This window comes from Aulonocara stuartgranti, assembly GCF_965226115.1.
Source record: "Aulonocara stuartgranti genome assembly, chromosome: 5".
Classification (NCBI taxonomy): Eukaryota; Metazoa; Chordata; class Actinopteri; order Cichliformes; family Cichlidae; genus Aulonocara; species Aulonocara stuartgranti.
The window spans coordinates 13,168,673-13,187,287 of NC_138943.1; the positions used below are offsets into that span (position 1 = coordinate 13,168,673).

Consider the following 18,615-nt stretch of genomic DNA (forward strand, 5'->3'; position numbering starts at 1 on the left):
TGCCTTCTCTAAGTCCCAAATGTCCAAATGAATGAGATCATTGTTTGCATTTTCATATAGATTCAGATCATTTTCAAAAACTAACTTGGAAAATCCCAGTTTTAAAAATTACCATTGTATGTGTGGATGTAACCATTTTTTGTCAAATAATAAAATTGTAAAATGTATTATTTTAAAAAAAAAACGTGTTAATATCTTGGAACTAGAGAAGCGCACAGTCAAAGACCATGTCCTGAGCAAAAAATCCAAAACCTGGTTTGTTGTTAATAAATTTATCCACACTTCCCTTCTGTCAGAAATATTCTCTGTCCACCTTTGATACATATATACAACATAAACATTAGAATTTTTCATTTCTTTTCCATAGGCACCAGTACTGGTCAGATTTCTCAATTTCTACTCTGGTTAAGAAAGAACATACAAAAGTACTAAAGATACCATGGGCCAATGAAAAGACTTCATAATCCACCCTGACTGAACCTTGACCTGGACAATGTGATCTTATTAGGGCATGAAGGTCACATCCATCCCCACTGCTTGGCTGCATGCCCGACCCAACCAGGACGTTGCCAAGGCAACTGCGAGTTGCAGCAACCACGTCAGGATCAGCTGACAGTGATGTGAGATGACAAGACCACCCTGAGAGGAAGAGAGACTGAATGAAAAAGGGAAAATCTTTAAACAAAAAATTGAGCAGATGATGACAATACCTATCGGCGTATATTCATAATGTCATGCTGCAAGATGAGAGAAAAGCTGATGGGAAAAGATGGAACTGGAGGGAGAGAGAGACAGGAGACGAGAGATGAAAAATCACAGGAAGGGTCTTGTTATTGTTCTAATTGGTTATTTTAAAAGTGCTCCATAATAATACTTTCTCAGTGGATATTAACACTGAAATGTTTAAAAGTTATGCAAACCAGGATTAAAACCCTTCTATTCTTTTTATGATTTTGTTCGTTTCTCTGTCACACATTCACATTTAGGTATCTTGCTCCACATGTAAACGCAAGATTATACCAAGTTTCCCTCATTTTACTGACTAACTTTTACTGATTAAGCTTGGGAATATCATCATCAGGAATGCTTCTTTACATTACGGGAATTAACAGTTAAACAGGACAGGACGTTTGCGGGTGGTACTTTGGAGAATTGTACCATGAGACATGCAACAAACATATGAAAACAGGAACTTCCAAAACTTGGACTTGCTGCAGAGTTGAACCCAATAATTTCAGTGGTTAAACGAGCAGCTGCTGCAAGAAATTCACAGATGAGTCACAGAAATTCTCCAGTTTTACTTTAATTTAAAGCTTTGTAAATTTGGTTCTCAAACCTGCCTTTTGAGAACCTGTGAAATGGTTCTCAAAAGGCATCTGGTCAGTGGGAACGAGAATGCCTCGTGGCAGTTCAGAAAACATTCTTGAAATTTAATCTATTGATCCATGTTCAAGGACACAAATACAACTACTTCTAGTTTTAAAGGGCACAAATGCCCATCTTAAGAGAATCGCAGCTTTTTCCCGTGTTCATGGGTGGCATACAAGTGAAGTCAATGATTGGTTTGTCTAGTCCTAAGTTATGAAGTCTAATACTGATTGCTTTTGTCTTTGCCTTTGTACTGTTTTGAAACTGGATTTGAAGCACAAAGGGCTTATCTGACTGGGAAATTGAGATTAGTCCACCCTAGGATCATAGCACTAAAAGCAATGGTGGAGGTCTTAAACAGTAGGAAAAACTGTAAAACGTATGAAAATACAATTAAAAGTCAAAAATCTACATCCTCCTTCCCATTTTTTAAAGCTGTCCAGTGGGCCAGATTGGGGTTTTTGCTCGGTCCACCCTGATTTAAGGCATCAGTCACGCAGGCCTGTCAGCAGTCATCTGGCAACCAATAAACGCAAAAGAAAAATATGTAATCCCTGGCTGGTTGCTAATGGGTTTTGGCTGTTGCTGTTGAATCGATTGCTAAAGACCCATTAATTCCTAGAGACCAGCCAATAACCCCCTGGTAACCAACTACTATAGTCCATGTTCAGTTGGCGAATGGTTGTTGCTCGTCACTAGCAAGAAATTGGTCACAAAGAGGTACAGTGCTGCACTGAAAACCTCTTTACAATTGCACTGGTCACCAGTAGTTTGTATGTAAGAATTCATGACCAACTCACAGAGCAATAGTAAAAGTCAAGCCTTTTGAAAATGTGTTGATTGCACTGGTATGGGAATGCTTAGAATTTAAAGGGAAACAGGCTCCATTTCCACTTTGAGTGAGATTTTTCCAAATTTAAAAAAAGCTTGGAGAGTAAATGGCAAGTATTTGTAGACGGGTTGCACCTTCCGAATCAGAATCAGAATCAGAATCAGAAAGGGGTTTATTGCCAAATGTTGAGCAGGTTTACAACATTAGGAAATTGCTGCGGTGCTTCAGTGCAAACATAGTGTCATAAATAGCACTTAAATAGACATGAAAAAATAAAAGTAGGGATAAGAATTAAAAGTGCTACGTAGAAAGATATGTGCATGAGATATACATGAGATATATACATGAGAATAAGAATTAAGAGTGCTACGTTGAAAGATATATACATGAGTGCAGATGGTGATCAGTGCCAATCATGGAATGATGCAGTGAACACAGCGTAGGGTCATGTGTTAGTAGCGGGAACAGTCATAAGGTTGTTGTTCATGTGTCCAACAGCAGAGGGGAAGAAACTGTTCTTATGGCGAGAGGTTCTGGTGCGAATGGACCGGAGCCTCCTGCCTGAGGGGAGCAGGTCAAACAGACTGTGTCCAGGGTGAGAAGGGTCAGCTGAGATCCGAGCTGCACGCCGCAGTGTCCTGGAGGTGTACAGGTCCTGCACAGATGGGAGTCTGCAGCCAATCACCTTCTCAGCAGAGCGCACAACACGCTGCAGTCTCTGTTTGTCCCTGATAGTGGCTCCAGCGTACCACACGGTGATGGAGGAGGTGAGGATGGACTCGATGATTGCGGTGTAGAACTGCATCATCGTCTGTGTTGGCAGGTTGAATTTCTTCAGCTGCCTCAGGAAGTACATCCTCTGCTGGGCTTTCTTAATGACGGAGGTGATGGTGGGCTCCCACTTCAGGTCCTGGGTGATGGTGGTACCCAGGAAGCGGAATGAGTCCACAGAGGTGATGGGGGTGTCAGTCAGGATGATGGGGGGGAGTGGGGCTGTGTGCTTCCTGAAGTCCACAATAATCTCCACTGTCTTCTGGGCATTCAGCACCAGGTTGTTGTGGCTGCACCAGGACACCAGACGTTCAACCTCCCTCCTGTAGGCAGACTCATCCCCGTCCGAGATGAGTCCAATAACGGTGGTGTCATCTGCAAACTTGATTAGCTTGACAGACTGGTGGGTGGAGGTGCAGCAGTTGGTGTACAGGGAGAAGAGCAGAGGAGAAAGAACACAGCCCTGAGGGGAGCCGGTGCTGATGGTCCGGGAGTCCAAGACATTCTTTCCCAGCCTCACATGCTGCTTCCTGTCCGTCAGGAAGTCAGTGATCCACCGGCAGATGGGGTCAGGCACATTCATCTGGGAAAGCTTGCCTTGGAGATGGTCTGGAAGGATGGTGTTGAAGGCAGAGCTGAAGTCCACAAACAGGATCCTGGCGTAGGTTCCTGGGGAGTCCAGATGCTGCAGGATGAAGTGTAGGGCCATGTTGATGGCGTCGTCTACAGACCTGTTGGCTCTATATGCAAACTGCAGGGGGTCCAGGAGGGGGGCCGTGAGGGTCCTGAGATGGGAGAGAACTAGGCGCTCAAATGACTTCATGACCACAGATGTCAGAGCCACGGGTCTGTAGTCATTTAGTCCAGTGATTCTAGGTTTCTTTCCATGCACACTTTGGACAGCAGCAGAAATTTGCTAGCAACCAAAGCAATCACAAGGAGGTTTTTGGACCATCAACCTCTTTGTCATCAATTACACCTAATGACAGCCAGCAACCTGTAGCAACCACTTGCCAACCGGCTGGAAAATATACGTCTTTTCTGCAACCAGCCAGTCACCGGGTAAATTCTGGTTCCTAGGCCTGTGCGACTGAGACCGTCTCTGCCTCCTCAAATGTGTTCCCAACTCTGCCAAAACTCACTAAATATCTTCGAAATTGGTCGCAAGACAACTTCAACTCTTTTGTCTTATTCAAAAACATCATCAACAGCAATCATCACTACATTCTTCCGCAGTGCATTTTTTGAGGACAATTTTTTGTTTGTTTTTTTTTGCAAAAACACATTTAGTGTGTTTATACATTAACAAACAATTTTGCATCTGAAAAATTGAGAATTTTGTGTAAAAGCATTATAAATATAAATTGTTTTTTAACTATTTTATTTTTGCTTTTGTGAAAACACATAATGTTTGACCTGTTAACACATCTTACAATCTAGAAGAAAGTGCAAATACTGCAAATGGGTATTACTGCTTTGCAACATACATATCTTGTTGGCCTACAAAAAGACACACAGTCACCTTCAGGTCCAGTAGTTAGACCTAGGGCATACCGTAGTGGAGACTTTACCTGTATGGACAGGAATGGACTTTGACTGTGCCCCTTCTTTTAAAGTTTATGGATTAAAAGAACAACATGTGAGCTATGAGAATCTGGGTGACACACACACACACACACACACACACACACACACACACACACACACACACACATGCACTGACGTCAGTCTGTCGGTCTTGCTGTGTCCCTGGGGTTCATCCACGAAGAGACAGAAGGCCTCGCAGTGAGCGGTAAAGACCTCCACTGAGCTGCTGCCGTGAGCGTGTGTGTCTTTGTGTGTGTCTGTGATAATGAGAATTCACGAGTGTGAGACAAAGATCCGCAGAAGGCTGTGTTTATCCTTCTCTTCCTGTCACACCATGCTTGTCTGTGTGTGTGTGTGTGTGTGTGTGTGTGTGTGTGTGTGTGTGTGTGTGTGTGTGTGTTCATGCGCAGGCAAAGGGAAGAGAGATAAAGATGTTACATAACCGTGTCATGATGGATCACCAGGTAGTACTCTGTTCATGTGTGCGTACCTTTGTTATTGTAAGCTCAAAGGGGGGCAAATACATCTACATGCTCAGAAAGTAAAACCACACTACTGTCCTCCATTACATCAGAAAGCCCAGGCTTCAGTTTTACAGGCATTTATTTTAATCTCAGGATTTTTCAGTATTTCCTCATGACGTTAAAAACAATAGGCTGAAACACTTATTCTGGTGTATTTATTTTGTTAGCATGAAAGGTTTTGGATAATCATCAACATAATCAGTATTATGTTGATCAGTAATCTGTATGTTGATTATGATCCTCTTCACCTTTTACTAAATGTCCACTTTTAATAAATAAGCAAGACCATAAATGCAAATAAATAATTTTAAACCAAATTACTCCTTTGAAAACACACTCTTTGTGAGATGAGAATTGAGAACTTAACTCTAACAGTCCTCTCTCTGTCCACCGTATTCTCCATCTATTCCATGCACGTTTTTTCTTTTTCCTTGAAGCTGTTTCCAAAAGAAAGTCAGTCCCCATCGACTCATCTGTTAAAATAACTAACATTATAATTTAAAATAGCATCTTTACAAACTGGTGCAAAACTCTTTATAGAGTTTCCCCCTTTAGTAGGTCAAAAGAGTGTAATTTAGGGTATGGACACTTTGATAGACAGGCTGCTGGAGCCAATAAGCATCTGCAAGCCTTCACCTCTGCTTATTGGAGTCAACTCTTTAAATTGATTTTCTTTGTGAAGTAAAGTTCTGCTATTTTGTAAGCATTGCACCCATTCAGTTTATGGGTGCAGATCGCTAACCATGCTAGTGTTATCTGATCATTTAGCACTCCATCCTCCAAATATGGTAAATTTGTCTTTGCCAACTCTAATAATGAAATTCATCTCTTGTATTGTTTGGAGTAGAACTTATTCCTGCTGATGTTAATCCAGTACCGTTGTGTAAGAGCAGCAAGAATCTCATTCTTTTATATGATGAATAAAAAAATAACCTGCGTGTACAAGATAATAAACTGCTCCTACAATTTTTATTTAATAAACTAATTGTTCCCACAACATCGCTCAATAGATTTAAAATAACTTTTGTGTCCACAACTGCAAATTCATCAAGTCGATAATTAAATACAGTATTGCCAGTATTGTCGATACTGATACTTTTATCCTTTAAAGGCAGCTTATGTAGTGGAAAGCAGTGTGTCATGATTTATGAGATTAACAATCATCAATTTGTAAATTCTGAACATATTTTAATGACCACTAAACTGTGACTTTTTAAGTTTTTACTGTATTTCGAAACAGTGTGTTTTGGGGACCTAGAATGTAAATGTGCCTGTCTCTAAATCACTTTGGGTCAGCTTCTGCTGTTTAAATGTTTTGTAGGCTATTGTTAGAGATTTACAGTTAACAAACAAATAAAATCGATACGACTGTCATCACAGACAGTTTTCATAGTGCATGTTTGAGGGTTTTTTTTCCATTTCTAAAACAATAAATAAATAAAATTAACACAATTCAGTGGGCTACATACTGAATTTATTATTAATATCAATGCTGGCACTGGTATCAATACTATTGATATTTGGATCAATCTGACCCCCTCTATTCTACACACACACACACACAGAGACAATGATAAACCAGAGAGAAAATGAGAGAATATGACTGAGTTATGGAGAATCTGTAAATTGTGTTATCACTGCATCTTTGATGGAGCATTGAACCATGGGAGCTGAGCAGCTTTGTACCAGCATGTGATGTGTGCAGCTGTTTGTCGCGTGTGTGTGTGTGTCCCAGTGGGTGTGCAAAAATAGAGGTGACACTGATTTGTCTTTGAGGATAAGGCATTCCTTCCCACATGGCTGTATCTTTATTTCTCATCCCTCGTCTCTAACCTTTACATTTCCTGTTTTTAATCTCTCCTTCTTCCTCTCCTTTTTTCCTTTCCCCTTCCTCTCTCCCACCTACATATTCTTACCTTTTCTTCCACTAATATCTTTGTGACTCTTGTCTTCCTCATTCCATCTTATCCCTCATCACAATAAAAGTGATGTGTTCAATCTCACAAAAACATGAGATGGGTAATTTGGCTATGAGTCCAAACAAAATGGCCCCTCCTGGGTGTGATGTACCTCCCTGTGAAACCGGAGATTGACGCAGGAGTTAGCAACAGCAGGATGGCAAATCAATTGTTAATCAGTCCGGGCGGGGAGGCCGTTGTGGGTAATGGGAAAGGCAAAGGGTGGGGATTGTTCAGAAGCGTGTGATTACTGTATTGATTTAGTTCAAGGGAAGGAAGAGAAATTAGAGTTTTTAATGGATGATGGAGATTATGTTGTAGCTACTGGTAATTGACTGTTCACTTGGGGCAGCATCCCATCATTATCCAGGCAAATTTACCACTTTGGCTCAGCACACACAGTGCCTTGAAAAATCATCTGCCACCTTCCTGATTACTTAGTTTTTACATATTTGTCAGATTTCAACTTTTAAGGCCGTTAGCGTAATTTTAATATCAGACAAAGAAAATCAGAGTAAATAAGTAATCCTGTTTTAAATGATGATTTTATTGATTATGAACACACACACCCCCCTCCCCCAGATATATCTAAACCCTACTTGGCTGTAAAAAAGTAATTGCCCTACAAACCTAATAACTGCTTGTGGCACCCTCAGCAATAAGAACTGCAATCAAGGTGTTTGTGATAACTGGCAATGGGTATTTCAGATTGATGTGGAGGAATTTTGGCCCACTCTTTGCAGATTGTTATTAATTCAGCCATATTTGAGGGTTTTCAAGCATGGATGAACTTTATTTTAAAGCAATTCTAAACCATCACAATCTAATTTGAGTCTGAACTTTGACCTAACCACTGGAAGTTTTGATTTTTTTGTGTTTTGGGTAATTTCCTGCTGCATGATCAAAGTGCACTTGAGCTTCAGGACACAAACTGATGGCCGGACATTCTCCTTCGGGATTTTCTGTTAGAGGGCAGAATTCCTGGTTCCACCAATTACAGCAAGTCATTCAGTGTGCTGAAACCGTAAAGCAGCCCCAGACCATCCCACTACCACCACCATGTTTGACTGCTGGTATGATGTTCTTTTTATGAAATGCTGGTGTTAGTTTTAACAGGGCCTGAACTTTCTTGAAAGTTTAGGCAGTAGCCGCATTGATACCAATATGTAAAGCACCAAAAGTTTTTGAAGCCGTATGTCTTAATCCAGATGTTCTCTGAGCAGCCCTTGTTAGCCTCCATGAGGCTTAAAAGGGCTGCCAAAGTAATCTGCATTTAATAAGACTGTTGTGTTTTTAACATGTTTCAATGCTTTGTATCTTGTTCGATTTAATGTCAACAATCCCCTAAAAACAGTCAGTGATCACTGTCAGCTTCTCACGGTTTTTATTACCGCTAATCAGTTTAAAGCTCAGTTTTTAAACCCTTACGATGTAACTAGCCCAGCCCATGCAGCAGCAGTATATTAATGACTAACCTTGTATTGTGGATGGATTATCTCGGTGGTTCTCCTGACTGACGCTTGGTCCGTTTACAGCATTGGGCCCCAGCCCCCGGGCCTCGGACCAGTACCGGTCCGTGAGTCGTTTGGTACCGGGCCGCGAGAGTTGAGGCTCAGGTGTGAAATGTATAGTTTTCAGGGGTTTTATCGGTTTTCAGCGTTATTTTGTTATCGTTTTTATCGTTTGCTCGGTTTTCCTGGGTCTTTTCACGTGTGTTATGAATAAATTTTCTTTTTTTCGGTACCGGTACTAGTTTTATTTTGTTGTATTTATCCGCGACACCTTAAAGGCCGGTCCATGAAAATATTGTCGGGCATAAACCGGTCCGTGGCGCAAAAAAGGTTGGAGACCGCTGGTTTACAGGATCCTACCATGCGATTGCATTTGCCCCTAACCATTGGAAACCCTCATATTAACTTTTATCAAGTGGAAAAAAGTCCTCCCTACGTTAGCATTCGTCCTCCAGCTTTACTGTTTATGTTATGCTAACATGGCTTGTCGCACTAGCGATCACGTAGCACTTCATTACATACCAGCTAGCCCAACTTCAGTAACCCTACAAACGTCACTGCTGTTTACATTCCTGTCGTCATTTATGTTGGAAGTGATAGCAGAGCTGTACATTTTCATTTGATAAATTGATAGATTGAAGCTAGCGAGGTAAATCCCTGCTAACTTCTAACTCAGTTAAATGTCATAAATTCCATTTTCATGGATGCCTGGATGTTAAACTTAATTGTTACACCTGGCAGAGCAGCCACACTGATCATTTTATTACAGATGAACAAATTTAGTCAGTTTTTAAACTCTGAGTAATGCTGCAGTGATCATTTGACTTTTGCAGCAGAGTTTGGGCCCAGACATGGCTAATAACATCAGACTCAAAGACGGATAGTGCTGGTCTACCAATTCGTAACCAGGTCACTAATAGGCAAGTTAATTAATACGCTTGCTACACTTTAAAAAACAACACAGGTTAGCTGAACGAAAGCACCTATACTACCGACAACCAATACACGTCATCGTCCCAGAATGCATTGTGTGCGAAAAAACATGGCTGCTCCGACGGATCCAAAATAGTTTTAAACAACAAAGATTTAATAAATAACAAAAAAATTTAGTTATTCTAAAGTATGTTTTTAGTGGAGATAATTTGTTTGTTTTGTTTTTGTTTTGTTTTTTTTGTTTTTTGTTTTTTGCCTGTCCCATTTGGTTCTTTAGCCATCAGAATTGTTGTCTGAAGACCAACAAGGATACCCAATGGATTTACTTTGCCAAATGGATCATCGTGGCATTGCCGTATTGGTCCATTTGGTCGATCTTTGTTTTTATTATTTATTATATTTTATTTTCAGATGTTACAGACGGGACAGACATGAATGAGGGATAGGAAAGGGAGAAAGAAAGAGGAAGGAAAAGAAAAACAGAAGGGGAGAGGGACAGTGAGAAAGGGGGGGAGAAAAAAAATAAAAATCTCCTGGATCACCTGTTGAGAGAAGAATAGAAAACAAGCAGAAAAAAAAAACAAAGCAACATACTAAACACAACACCATCGCATTAATCTAGCTAAGTGTAAACAGCAGTAAATACTAAATATTCAATGTTGTTGTGCAGCACGCAGGACAGATGTGCTTCGAAGTAGCAGCCAAGAAAGGTGTAATTTGGGTCTACGAGCAGTGAACACCCGTGTGCATACCTGTGTGGATCCGCGCGCTTGCATTCCAAAGGTTTCTCCATGTAATGATCTGCTAGGGAGTGTGTGGGGGCCACAGCCCCGTCCTCCAGGGTGTGAAGCGGGTATGGAGGAGATCAAAACTCCAGACATCCAGAGGCCCCCAGAACACAAGAGACCATGGAAGACCAACAGAGGGGCAGCCGCGCCACTGTTCCAGTAAGAGCTGAGGAGAGTCCCCGATGAGGGCTCACTCAGCAGCCGCGGAGCAGAAGCCAGGGGGAGTTGCAGTGACGCGCCCATGAGCTCCGCCGGCCCCCAGCTGTGCCTGAGTGACCGAGCCCCAGGCCGAGAGGCCGGGGGCACCCAACCTCCGAAGGGGCCCAAGCGAGCCCTAGGCTCCAGGCCCCGATAAGCAGCCGCCAAGGAGTGAGCCGGTGTGTACCTGGACGCCCACCCCCAGACACAAAGAACCACCAACGCACCGACACCTGAGGGAGTCCGCCACTGGCAGGGGAAGTGGTGGTGGGCGGAGATAGGCCTAGTGGAGATAATTTGTAACATATTTAGAGTAACTTGTCATAATAGTCGGGGTTCCCTTTAACATGTTTTGGGTTTTTTTTCAACATTCTTTGCATTGTATTCAACTTCAGCACTTTCTCAGTGTTTTTTCTATTTGCTGGTATTATGGTGACCACTCAGGGCCTCTATAAAGTAGGTTTGAATAGCTTGTTCCCTTAATAAATGAAATCACAGTTTTAGAACTAAATTTGTTTTTACTTGGGTTACCTTACTACTATTAAAATTTGTTTGATGATCTGAAACATTTAGATGTAATTGTAAAAGAAAAAAAACCCCTGGGAAACCAGGAAGGGGTCAAATGCTTTTATGTGTGCGATATACAGCAAAAATTGTTGCAGATGAAAATTCTTAGGAGCTGAGTTGATCCATTGGTCCAGGCTAGCTGTTAGATTTGATGCCTGCTTAAATTTTCCCCTCAGGTTTCCAATGACTTTCCTCTAGTGACAACCTGAATTGCTCATTCATTCTGTTGAATAAATTAACATCTACTAGCAACATTTGGAAAATTTAGATATTTGTAGGTTCCAAGTTGATGAGTTTTCCTCTAGCACTAGCCTGTAGTCATTCTCCAGGTGTCAATTAATGCTGTTTCATGAAAGCCACTTCTGTGCATCATTTATGCACAACATGTCCTTTGGCAGTGGAGCTTGACTTGAAGGGTTATGCCATAGTGAGGTCTGTCTCACAACTTGTCATTTTTCACCATGCAGGGTAATTGTTGTGAAGCACTATATTTTACCCTAAACCAACGTCTTTGTTATTATTAGTGCCTAAATATAACCACCAAGTAAAAGTTAAAGTTGAAAGTGAGTACAAGAATCAACAAATCAGAAAATGAACAAGAAATCCTACCCAGATGCCATCAACAGTCTTCAGGATGACAAAACTGTGGTGTATTACACAGGCTGTGGACATCTTTAAAATGAGAAAGTTAACTCTCGCTGGCAAATTCTCCCTGCGCAACACAAACTGATGCACAAGAGCAAATTGTCTGCAAAGGAAAGAGACATGTGGCATCTAAGAAAAATGGAGCTAGTTGTATTTCATCCCAGAATGAAACACAATGCTAATACTTCAATGAGCTCACCTGCTTTTAGTGAACTAGCGCAATGATCATTAGATTGCCTGTTAAACACAATCACATCCATCTCAGGATGATTCTTCTGACTCTTTTGACTTGAATTTTAAGACTTTTCTTCCACTCTCCTCATCGGGTCAGATGATGGCAAACTGTTGCCTCAGAGAAATGCAAGTATTGTTCTCTATGTACTATCTGATGCATTTTGTTTAATGTATGCACTTTAGCTATCAATTCCAAAATGCAATGTGCTGTTTACACAGTAAAAATATACACAGAGCTTACCTGGCGATATGGCTATCAGTGATTATTCAAAATCATAATCATTAATAAATGGGCCAAATTTCAATCTACTGCTACAGAGTTAACTAATGACTTAGCATCATATGGGGAACAATTAAAAAATAATCCTTAAGCTATCATCTGCTGAACCAGTCTCTTGGGGCAACAGCTAACATTTTCAAGGTTGAATTGATAATATATTCTGTTGTTGCATTGCGGCTATGAGTTTGTTTCCTTTCCATCGGTCAGTGTCTGATTAATGAACTTTTTCCCCAAGTGGCTCATGAGATATGAAATCTTTGTTACGGTGTCAAGATTGCATTTCAATCAAATGTGTTTCTCTTTTGCTCTCCACATGGACTGTTTGTAGGGAACCAAAGTCACCATGATCACAATTTACAAAACCTGCTTGAACTACAAATAGACTACAATCAGAAACCCAAAGAAACTGTCTGATACTCAAAATCCACTATCAAGTCCCCAAAAGTAAAAAGGTAGCACCAGCATAAAACATCAGGAAAACAGCTGACAAAGTTCAGTCTCACCAATATGTAATATAATTTGGCAATGCTAATGTTTCGGCCATGTAGCACTCTGACCAAAATCAACTGGTGAAACCTTATTTATCAACTGTTTCTCTTGAGTTTTGTGTGGAGTTCATTTGGGTGAATGTACTTGGAAAGCACATTTTCTTGAGAGACTGAATTACCAGAAATCCTGTCCCTTTTGAGCTTTCCTCACTATTGAAGTCTCACACCATATATTTATTAAAGGGATAATCTAAACAAAACAAAAAAAAAAAGCCCTTCATCATCTGTATGCCCAGTGACAAAGGAAAGTGAGATCACTGGCCCCTGGAGGACTCTAGATGTCATCTCTGACCAAGGATGTCAAGTGCCATTTGCCATCATCCTCTGTTTTTTTGGTTATGTAGCTGTGTTTGCAGGCCAAATGTGTATGGCACAGTTCCATGCTGGCCAGATGTTGCAGCAGCTGGGCACAGTCCATCCTATCAAAGGTCCTGGACATGTCAGCCAGCAGCACCCTCACCATTGTTTGCTGTCGCCAGTAACCAGAGTAGTGACCCTTCAGCACCTCTAATGTGTTTATTTGTTAAACTCAAACACATCTTTGTTGTGTAGCCATGTTTGTGCCTTAATAGAGAATATATGAGATGGTTTACGTGGGTATTTGACTGCCCATGTCAGTGGGTGTACATGTGTATTTGGAAATGTTAGTAAATAGTTCTGGTCTTCCTTTCTGCGCACAGAATACCAATCAGACATTCTCAAGAGACTGCAGGTTCAATTCCTCCTTCCAGCCTTTTATCTACTCCATCACTCACTGTGTGTACCTGTGTGTGTGTGTTTTCCGAGGTATGTTAATAACGATTATTGTGTCTCTGCAAGTGTATGTATGCATCCAAAGGCAAGGGAAAAAGAAGAATAGCAGGATAAAGAGTAAATGGAAGAAAACAGTGCAAGTGAAAAACAGAACGGTAAAGAAAGACTTGAGTAGGAACGTGAGATAGCAAAAAGAAGAGTTGCTTCTAAAGAGTAATGGGTTCTCACATTTCCATTAAGAGTTGTTTTTCAAGCCATCCAAAAATTGCCTTTATGGTTTCTTCTATAGATCGACCCAAACTGAAAATCTTGTAAAATAATTTAGTGATGCTGTGTGACTCAAACTGAAATCTTTAGAGTATGAGTGCAGCATTGCAAACACATACAGTTTTAGATTAGTTTACCAAGTTAAGGTTAGCAGTGCTACAGCAGCAGTCCTTTTTACCTGCAGGTTAACATTTGGATATTTGTGCAGCACAGTGATTACATGCCAGTTTTCTCTGACACAACCAACACAGAAGCACCGATTTTCTACATCAAAATACTGCAGAACTGTGCTGGTTAGCGCTGGTTAGCACAGCTGTCACCTATCTTACTTTTCACCTTTCACAACTAACAATCACAGGGAGACATGCCGCCAATGTTCTAGTGATGCAGAACTGCTGACTGCTGTTATGGTTCAATTTAAACAAATGAATAATTCATTTAAATGACCAGTATTTCCAACACTGACTACTGATTTAATCATCTAGTCAACTATTTGCAGACACACGCAAAGTTTTTCATCAATAATATGTGAAATGGTCAGTTGAATTTGTACACTGAATAAAAAGTACATCATGTTCAGGGTTTGTACATACATGCTGAATCTCTGCCTCTGTGTATGTAATTATTTCACAAAATGTCAAAGAACTACATTTGGCGAGAGCAGCCGGTTCCCTCTGTGAATAACTAATGCCATCACCACTCACCACGGGTGCTGCTCAGCTAGGCTCTTACACAAACACATAAGCTGCACTGACTGTAGAAAAAGGTGCAATACTGCCTAAAAACTTAATGTAAGACAACAGCACAAACAGACGATGTAATTCATTCCTGTCATCAGCAGGTAATTTTCTCTATATTCCTGAACAATTTTCAGCACCATTACTATTTTTACATTGCTCACTGAAAGGCCTCTCATATGCCCTTGCACTGTAGCTCTGAAGGAGAACGCTGGATGTCCTCCAGTGTGTCAAAAAGACGACCTCAACTTGTTTTTCATTTTTGGAAAAAGAACAAAGTTGCAGGGAGTTTAATGTAGCGAGTGCAAAGATTGTGTTAATGTGACAAGAAACATCTGGATTTTCAATGCAGTGAGCTAGCATGCTGGCACCGGCCACAACTTCTATCACTTCCACCAATGACACTTAGGACATTATAGCAGAACACTGCTATAATATACTATAATGTACTGTACAGCCTCACCATGCAAAACTTATAAAGGGTAACATGAAACAATTGAACACAAACTTTTTCTTGGTGGGAAATCAAATAAATGTAAACCATGTTAATATATTAATATATACAATTAATATATTAATTGTAACAAAACTGTTTTGGCCGTTTTGTGCTTTTGCTACTACATTGTACATTCTAATTCCGTTGTTTTCATTCTAATTCTGTTTTTTGTTTTAAACTTCCATTGTTTTCATTCAAATTCTGTTGTTTTGGTTCAAATTCTGTTCTGTTCATTCTAATTCTGTTGTTTTAATTTAAACTCTGTTCTGTTCATTCTAATTCTGTTGTTTTCATTCAAATTCCATTGTTTTGATTCAAATTCTGTTCTGTTCATTCTAATTCTGTTGTTTTAATTTAAACTCTGTTCTGTTCATTCTAATTCTGTTGTTTTCATTCAAATTCCATTGTTTTGATTCAAATTCTGTTCTGTTCATTCTAATTCTGTTGTTTTCATTCAAACTCTGTTCTGTACATTCTAATTCTGTTGTTTTAATTTAAATTCTGTTCTGTTCATTCTAATTCTGTTGTTTTCATTCAAATTCCATTGTTTTGATTCAAATTCCATTGTTTTGATTCAAATTCTGTTCTGTTCATTCTAATTCTGTTGTTTTCATTCAAACTCTGTTCTGTACATTCTAATTCTGTTGTTTTAATTTAAATTCTGTTCTGTTCATTCTAATTCTGTTGTTTTCATTCAAATTCCATTGTTTTGATTCAAATTCTGTTCTGTACATTCTATTTCTGTTGTTTTCATTCAAACTCTTTTCTGTACATTCTAATTCTGTTGTTTTCATTCAAATTCCATTGTTTTGATTCAAATTCTGTTCTGTACATTCTAATTCCGTTGTTTTCATTCTAATTCTGTTGTTTGTTTTAAACTTCCATTGTTTTCATTCAAATTCTGTTGTTTTCATTCAAATTCCATTGTTTTGGTTCAAATTCTGTTCTGTACATTCTAATTCCGTTTTTTTCATTCTAATTCTGTTGTTTGTTTTAAACTTCCATTGTTTTCATTCAAATTCCATTGTTTTCATTCAAATTCTGTTCTGTTCATTCTAATTCTGTTGTTTTCATTCAAATTCCATTGTTTTCATTCAAATTCTGTTCTGTACATTCTAATTCCGTTGTTTTCATTCAAACTCTGTTCTGTACATTCAAATTCTGTTGTTTTCATTCAAATTCCATTGTTTTCATTCAAATTCTGTTGTTTTCATTCAAATTCCATTGTTTTGGTTCAAATTCTGTTCTGTACATTCTAATTCCGTTGTTTTCATTCAAACTCTGTTCTGTACATTCAAATTCTGTTGTTTTCATTCAAATTCCATTGTTTTCATTCAAATTCTGTTCTGTTCATTCTAATTCTGTTGTTTTCATTCTAATTCCGTTGTTTTCATTCAAACTCTGTTCTGTTCATTCTAATTCTGTTGTTTTCATTCAAATTCCATTGTTTTCATTCAAACTCTGTTCTGTACATTCTAATTCTGTTGTTTTCATTCAAACTCTTTTCTGTTCATTCTAATTCTGTTGTTTTCATTCAAATTCTGTTGTTTTCATTCAAATTCCATTGTTTTCATTCAAATTCTGTTCTGTTCATTCTAATTCCATTGTTTTCATTCAAACTCTGTTCTGTACATTCTAATTCTGTTGTTTTCATTCAAACTCTTTTCTGTTCATTCTAATTCTGTTGTTTTCATTCAAATTCCATTGTTTTCATTCAAATTCTGTTCTGTTCATTCTAATTCCATTGTTTTCATTCAAACTCTGTTCTGTACATTCTAATTCTGTTGTTTTCATTCAAACTCTTTTCTGTTCATTCTAATTCTGTTGTTTTCATTCAAATTCCATTGTTTTCATTCAAATTCTGTTCTGTTCATTCTAATTCCATTGTTTTCATTCAAACTCTGTTCTGTACATTCTAATTCTGTTGTTTTCATTCAAACTCTGTTCTGTTCATTCTAATTCTGTTTTTTCATTCAAATTCCATTGTTTTGATTCAAATTCTGTTCTGTTCATTCTAATTCTGTTGTTTTCATTCAAATTCCATTGTTTTCATTCAAATTCTGTTCTGTACATTCTAATTCCGTTGTTTTCATTCAAACTCTGTTCTGTACATTCAAATTCTGTTGTTTTCATTCAAATTCCATTGTTTTCATTCTAATTCTGTTGTTTTCATTCAAATTCCATTGTTTTGGTTCAAATTCTGTTCTGTACATTCTAATTCCGTTGTTTTCATTCAAATTCTGTTCTGTACATTCAAATTCTGTTGTTTTCATTCAAATTCCATTGTTTTCATTCAAATTCTGTTCTGTTCATTCTAATTCTGTTGTTTTCATTCTAATTCCGTTGTTTTCATTCAAACTCTGTTCTGTACATTCTAATTCTGTTGTTTTCATTCAAACTCTTTTCTGTTCATTCTAATTCTGTTGTTTTCATTCAAATTCCATTGTTTTCATTCAAATTCTGTTCTGTTCATTCTAATTCCATTGTTTTCATTCAAACTCTGTTCTGTACATTCTAATTCTGTTGTTTTCATTCAAACTCTTTTCTGTTCATTCTAATTCTGTTGTTTTCATTCAAATTCCATTGTTTTCATTCAAATTCTGTTCTGTTCATTCTAATTCCATTGTTTTCATTCAAACTCTGTTCTGTACATTCTAATTCTGTTGTTTTCATTCAAACTCTGTTCTGTTCATTCTAATTCTGTTTTTTTCATTCAAATTCCATTGTTTTGATTCAAATTCTGTTCTGTTCATTCTAATTCTGTTGTTTTCATTCAAATTCCGTTGTTTTCATTCAAATTCTGTTCTGTACATTCTAATTCCGTTGTTTTCATTCAAACTCTGTTCTGTACATTCAAATTCTGTTGTTTTCATTCAAATTCCATTGTTTTCATTCTAATTCTGTTGTTTTCATTCAAATTCCATTGTTTTGGTTCAAATTCTGTTCTGTACATTCTAATTCCGTTGTTTTCATTCAAACTCTGTTCTGTACATTCAAATTCTATTGTTTTCATTCAAATTCCATTGTTTTCATTCAAATTCTGTTCTGTTCATTCTAATTCTGTTGTTTTCATTCTAATTCCGTTGTTTTCATTCAAACTCTGTTCTGTTCATTCTAATTCTGTTGTTTTCATTCAAATTCCATTGTTTTCATTCAAACTCTGTTCTGTACATTCTAATTCTGTTGTTTTCATTCAAACTCTTTTCTGTTCATTCTAATTCTGTTGTTTTCATTCAAATTCCATTGTTTTCATTCAAATTCTGTTCTGTTCATTCTAATTCCATTGTTTTCATTCAAACTCTGTTCTGTACATTCTAATTCTGTTGTTTTCATTCAAACTCTTTTCTGTTCATTCTAATTCTGTTGTTTTCATTCAAATTCCATTGTTTTCATTCAAATTCTGTTCTGTTCATTCTAATTCTGTTGTTTTCATTCAAACTCTGTTCTGTTCATTCTAATTCTGTTTTTTCATTCTAATTCCATTGTTTTCATTCAAACTCTGTTCTGTACATTCTAATTCTGTTGTTTTCATTCAAACTCTTTTCTGTTCATTCTAATTCTGTTGTTTTCATTCAAATTCCATTGTTTTCATTCAAATTCTGTTCTGTTCATTCTAAT

General features: G+C 38.3%; 1 protein-coding gene across 1 annotated transcript in view; it reads right to left on the reverse strand.

The window, feature by feature from the left end:
- Positions 1-626, reverse strand: part of rims4 (regulating synaptic membrane exocytosis 4) — a 58,696-nt gene extending 58,070 nt beyond the window's left edge. The window contains exon 1 of the mRNA XM_082534225.1: positions 487-626. The gene's annotated coding sequence lies outside the window, so the exon portion shown is untranslated. The remainder of the gene's footprint in view (positions 1-486) is intronic.
- Between the last annotated feature and the right edge of the window lie 17,989 nt (positions 627-18,615).